This window comes from Adiantum capillus-veneris, chromosome 24 (genome assembly GCF_014529385.1).
Source record: "Adiantum capillus-veneris isolate H3 chromosome 24, ASM1452938v2, whole genome shotgun sequence".
In the NCBI taxonomy this organism is placed as follows: domain Eukaryota; kingdom Viridiplantae; phylum Streptophyta; class Polypodiopsida; order Polypodiales; family Pteridaceae; genus Adiantum; species Adiantum capillus-veneris.
Genome location: NC_140954.1, coordinates 4,630,236 through 4,637,168, shown reverse-complemented (window position 1 = coordinate 4,637,168; position 6,933 = coordinate 4,630,236).

Below are 6,933 nucleotides of genomic sequence, written 5' to 3'. Positions count from 1 at the left end.
TGCAATCAAAGATAAGGAAGACTATCAAAAGCATTTTCATGTATGCAAAGCGCTTCTTTGAAACATAGCTCAAAGAAAAAAATGGTTTGATACAAAATGTAAAGAATCACAAAAGTATTTGATGATTTGGATGCAATCAAAGATAAGGAAGACTATAAAAAGTGTTTTCATGAATACAAAGCACTTCTTTGAAAAAAGAGGTGGGAAACCAATCTAAGATTTTTTTTCAAGCTCAAGAGAAGGCACAAGCATGTGGTAGACTTTGGAGAAATATAAAGGGCAAGCATCCCAAAATTTGAGGAAAACCACCAACAATTTTACCATTTGCATAAGATGTCTCTTTCTGGAGCCCCACAAGAAGTGTCACTTTCAAATCTCTTTGAAATAGGTCCCTTTCCCAAAAACTCTCCCTCTCAAAGTATCGGTTTTTCCTTTCCCCTACTTAGCGCTATCAAGCACCTTCCTTTTTACCATATCCAATCTCATCATCTTCTTCCTCATATCCAAGCTTTGACCTTGCTATTACAACCATGGACCCTCCTAGGAGATGTATTTATCATGGAAGATGAATATGTATCTCTTTGAAAAAGAAATAGGGTTTTTGAAGGTCCTCCATGTGTAGTTCAAGCAATGAGATCAATAGCATGAAAGGAGCACATTGAGTTAGGGACATATGGTAGGATCCATTGCATAAACCCATCACCAAAAGATTCCTACCATTCTTCACTTGTTCTTCATTGATGAGGTTTGTATGAGAATTGATATGGCATTAAAGGACTATTAGGCTACTCATAAAATCTTGTGGTAGAAATGAACATTCTTAGGCTATAAAATGATTCGATGCAATAATTTCAGGATTCTCTCAACCATTAACTTGAAGAAAGCAAGAAGAAAATAAAGTTTCTCTTAACCATCAGCTTAATTTATCATAGCTAGAATGATCATGGCTAGAATGCTCTCTACTGTAAGAGGTGAAAGTACTATAAATGTAGACATGTAGCTCAGTTGTCAATGAAAATCGAGTTGTCGTATAGCCAATAATTGTACCGGTTGAGCCTAAACTATTTCTTGATTAACAACTTGAGAATGTCATGTCTAACCTTGGGAATGAGACATTCATGTGGGCTAAACAAAATATCATGAACCATGCAAACCTGTCATTGCCACCCATTGGCTCCTTGTTTCACATGTTGTCTTCTCTAGCTTTAGCTGGGGCAAAGTGTAGGAGGCAATGACAAAGAGCCTTTCAACATGACGATCGAGAGCATGACACACATATGAAGGAGGGGGGTCATGACTCAGACCCCATAAGTCATAAGTTTAGAAATGAGTGTAGGAGGATTTTCCCTATCCCAATTTAGAAAGCTTGGAATCAGAGGCGGTGGGCAACAAGAATGAGAGACTCAGTATTGATTGAGCATTAGAGCGGAATGTAGTGCCATATGTATGTTGCACATCCATTTTCTTTCATGCAAGCTGCAAGGTGGAGAGAGAGAGAGAGAGAGAGAGAGAGAGAGAGAGAGAGAGAGAGAGAGAGAGAGAGAGACAAGTAATTGCATTTTCTATATATATATATATATATATATATATATATATATATATATATATATATATATATATATATATATATATATATATATAGAGAGAGAGAGAGAGAGAGAGAGAGAGAGGCTTGTAATGCGCTTGAATGGCAAGGCCCTTGCGGTCCTATTAGAGTAAAGAAGGCAGTCACACATAGATACAAGTGAGAAAGTAGAAGAGGAAGTGGAGCATGCATTCTCAATAGAAAGATGCCCAATCTTGAGAGGAGGATGGAAAGATCCCAGTGAATTTATTATTTTTTGAGTCAACTAAATGAACATAACGTCTTGCCAAAATCATACATTTTTATTTTTGAGAGCATCACCCACCACCTAAAGTCATTATAATCCTATCTCCAAAGCTTACAAAAATCAAACAAACAATAAGGCCTTTGGCACTGTGGACCAGAAAGGATCTATTTTCATTAGCAATTAAACAATCAACTAGAGAATGAATAAGAACCTAATGATAGACTTGGAGGAAAAAGAGAATATATCATTGTTGTAAGATTTTCTTCTCGAGTATGCCAATAACCCCAAGTGATGAACGTCCACAAACTCAGTAAATAAGCAACATGACTACCATTTCATGAATAGAGCATGAGGATAACATCATCATGAGATTACATTCCTATTAGTCCACAAACTGAATTCTTTTACTTTTGCATAAATCCAAAAAAATAACTAGTAAAAAGAGGGGGCAAAAAGAGCACCCACATCGTTTTTATGCATTTTACCAAATTCTCTTCTTTCAATTTTTAAATTGGGGGATTGGAACGGAGCGAGCTTTGGAACGAGTGTTTTTTCTCTTTTTCTTAGATTTTGTGTTTAACAAAAAAAGCTCGCTCCAAGATCTTTTAAAAAGAGTTTTTTCCCCCTTTTTTCTCCTTCTCCCTCTCCCTCTCTCTCTCTCTCTCTCTCTGACTCCCCTTCTGTCTCTCTCTACCTCTCCCTTTCTCTATCTCATTTCCCTCAATCCCTCTCTCCCTCTCTCTCTCTCTCTCTCTCTCTCTCTCTCTCTCTCATCCTATATCCCCCCCCCCCCCCAAGATTCCTTATAGTACATTTTTGGTAGAATCATAAAGTATGCATGATCCTGACATGGGGCATGGTGCTTATGAGAGGCTACAAGATCCTCATGAATACATTGTTTGAGAAGGGGCCAAGGTAGTTGAGATCCATACGTCTTTTTCTCAAGAAAAATAGAGTTTTGGGTTGACCATATGAAGGTGAGCATCCATGCTTGCATCGACAACAAGATAATCAAGAGGGCTGAATCTGCAACCTATATCGTTCCAAATGTAAGGTGATATTTAGTAACCTTTATTTGCCAGGCATTATTCCAAAGGTCGTGTAAACCAATCCATCATTGATGCACCTGAGGGAAATTCCATAGCATGTGTCACATGTTACCAGTTTCCCACATTGAGGGCAAGGCTCCATTCCATACTCTCCATAGAAATATTTTATGATGTAGAGGGTAAGGTAGTGACCAAACTTGAGACAATTTATTGAGCCACCACTTAGCAAGTCATTATAGACTCCACATTTGATTGCATTTATTGTGAATGTTGAAAGGGGGAAGGAGCATGGAGTAGAAATTGGCAATTTTACATGTCCACCAGTTGGCATTGGTAGTTGTGAGAGCCCAGTCTCTGTATCGCTGTGATCAATTTTCTATAAAAGGGACTTGGAGGCGAGATACATGCCCACAAATTTGTCCCCAGGTGGTTCAAAAGGAATTTCCCAACCTATATGTTTATCAAATCTGAAAAAAGGGAATACAATGGTTTTTAGAGTCCTTGAACACAAAAGTCCAGTACACATTCTCCATAGCTAAAGAGTTACCAGTGTATCGTAGATGACTGTTCCATATAAGATGAGACCATACCATTTTCCAATTGTTAACTAGTACTTGGGCAGTTTTAAAGGGAAGTTTGATGGGGATTAATATAAAAAATTTATCCCAAGATACATTCCATGTCCCGTGATAGTACACAACAGATATGTCGAGTAGGGCCCACACAATTTTGGACCAAAAAATATCTCTATGAAACACATGCTTCAACATTGTGGCACTTCTAGCATGTGTATGTGTGTGTAGATCCAAAGTGCCCATGCCTCCTCAGTTAACGCGCTATTGAATGTGTGATCAAGCAATTCATGCAAAGTTGGACTTCCCCCAAAAAATTGTGCAGGGTATATACATTTTCTCAAAAAAGGAGAGAGTTTAATGGCAAGGGTCTTATACAAAATTTTATTGGGCATCATAGTGGAAAATTGTGCAAGGTGAATACATTTTCTCAGAAAAGGAGAGAGATTAATGGAACTGGCCTTAGACAAAATTTTATACAGTATGGGCATCATAGTGATGGTCCTCCAAGAGCTAGAGTAGTACAAAAGATCTATTTGGGTAAAAGATTGACTCGAGAGATAACCCTTCCTAGTGGTCTATGCACAAAATTCACAATTTACACTTTTATACAATTCTCAATATACAATTTCAATATACATCAGACTTGCAAAAGCGTTTTCATAGGGGAGGAATTCTCAACGCCCAACCTAGCATGGAATTTTGGCCATGATCCAAATTGCATCCAGTGGCACTTAGCGACGACTAGTGCTACCTCTAAATGGGTGATATGAATGAAAGCGTACTCAAGAAAAAAAATGTGGAGGGTGATCATCAGTCTGGTTTACATGTCTACTTAGCTCACTGGCTTCATTGGCCTCTCTGACTTGTTTCCACAATTTGTCAAGACCATCTATTTCTTTGCAATCCTTAGGTATAGCTAGGTTAAATCCCTTGAAAGATTTATTTTTGGTATTCAACACTATCCTTGGTTCTAATGCTGATTCCTTGAGCTTTGGTACATGCTTGTGCCTAGAATCTGACTCTTTTTGTTCCTAGTTTGGTGGGACTACTGGTGTAGATGGGACAAGGATCACATCCTCAGGTTTTCCAATTGGTGGTTCTAGTAAAGCTTGGGCTGTTTGAATCACTGTCTTGAACATTTCAAGCCTTTGCTTTTCTAGCTCCCCATATGGATGTGTCATTCACCTTTGTTCTTGGGTTTTGTTGTTTTTTAGCCGTACTTCATAGGCTTTCAATAGGGCGTCTAGGGGTTCGTTGACTTTTTCTACCAAGATTGATCCTCCTAAACTAGTAATCCTTGATTTCTCCTCCATGGATGGTTCTTCTGTAGGTTGAGACGTCTGTATAAGAGAAGGTGCAATCCTTTCCTCATGTTGTCTTATCTTCTCTTTAGCTCGGGTAATCTCATCAAGTACACATTTTTGCTCTCGTTCCCTATGTGCTTTCATCTTAGCTATTCCATTTACTCTTGGTTTTTTTATTAGATGCCTTGGTCTTTGGCTCACCCATCTTTGTACTCACGTCTATTTCCATTTTCTCTGTCTCTGGGTTCTCATCAGCTTCCTTTTTGAGCTTGCACTCTCGTAACTACTTGAATGGGTACGACATTTTTGTTTTTCAAGCTACTGGGTAGCTGAACAATTCTTGAGACGTCTGATCTTTCTGATTTGGTTTGGGTTTTTTGGACAGTCAGTGATCTAGTGAATGACACCATAGTCAAGACAATAGGCATTCACTTGAGTGATCTTTGTCTTAGGACATTGTTTGACCAAGTGGTTGGCACGCCTCTTCTTGCATTTCCTCTTGGCTGTAAACAGGCTCTGACCTAGCTAAGCCTCTATTCACAATGAACCGCAATGTCCTTTTGTCCATCTCATACTTTCTTTCTTTAGGTTGGAACATAGGAGGTAGAGGTTGTACGAGTCTCACCACTCCATGTGTTTCTCTCATCTTCTATCACTTCAAAGGGCAGTACCCGCTTTGGTTGTCATAATACATTGTAGTTGATACTAGCGCTTGTTTATTAGACGCTTCCCTCATCGGCATGTATCTCATGTCTACAGGAATTCCAGTGGAGGTTGTTTTCCTAAGACAAGATGTGGTCTTGAAACTCCTACTCAACCTGGTGCATTTCCCGTAATGTATCTAGGTGGGGTAGGTGCTACTGGAATAAGTTGTACATACCTCTCCCTAGCATATTCCATGCTATAGTAACACTCTTCCCTCGTATGGTTTGTCCATTTTCTCTCAATTTCGCACCTTAACAGAGGAGTTAACCTCTTAACCATTTCATCGATAAGCTTTTCTTGATCGATAGGTGCCGCTAATTTTGCAATGGACTCAGTCATCTGTGAATCACTGTGCTGAGAGGATGTGTCGTCGACTCTTACAATCCTTTTCTTTATATTCCTCATCCACTAGATAAAGAGTTTCTTTGATCAATTCATTTAGCGTCAGGTCCCTTATCATATGCAAATCCTTCTGAAGACCCGCATGCCTCATTCCCTAGATAAAGATCATCATAATCATGCTTGTGTAGGTAGTTCTGCTCTTGGATAGAACTTGACATATCTCTTGAGTTGTAATACCGCTTTTCGCATTGATTCATCCTCTTTCTATTTGAATCCATGGATTTGTGAGATCGTATTGTGAGCTATGCCTTTTTGCAAGAATTCTTCGATGAATTCTTCAAACAGCGCATCTAGAGTCTCAAAATTGTGTCTTTCCACTGAATCAAACCATGTAGTAGCATCGTCTTCCAAATTTAGTACGAATTCCCCAAACTGTGTCGCAAAATCCAAAACTTCGTTTGCTCTAATCACTCTTCTGAAATCTACTACATGATCTCTCGGATCTTTATCTCCGAAGTATTTTATATTTACCCATTTTTGGACTTGGGACGGTCTAACTTGCTGATTGTCTACAAGTCTAACCATAGACTCTCCCAATCCTTCTCTTGTTATCGCTCTAGGAGGGAATCCAGGTGGCTCTCTTTGTGGAATTCTCATGTTTGGTAGAGGTATTTGTGGTCCTTCATTGACCAAATATCCACCTCTTTCTAACACGGTCTGTGGATTTGTGCTTTCTACAGTTCTATATTGTCATCCATACTTGTCAACAATTATAGATTTGCATTGACAATCAACTCCGTATGTATAGACATATAAGAGCTTGTAATCTGTCTGCTCTTCTGGGTATGGCTCTGAGCACTTATAAAGGTTGACCTCACTCCCGTCAACGTATCTATACAGTCCTTCACTCTCATGATCTTTCATCCAAACTCTCTCAACAAAATTGGTCTTTAAACTACAAGTTTGGAAATCCATTACGGGCGGATGCTCCTATATCGATGGGATCCCTAAGCTTGTATAGGTTGAATTTGAAGCTAGAGTAGACATGATCTCTGGGCTTAAAAACTCTAGCTTGACGTAAGAAGACTTATTCTAATATGTTCAAGTGCATTGGTTAGGGAAAAGT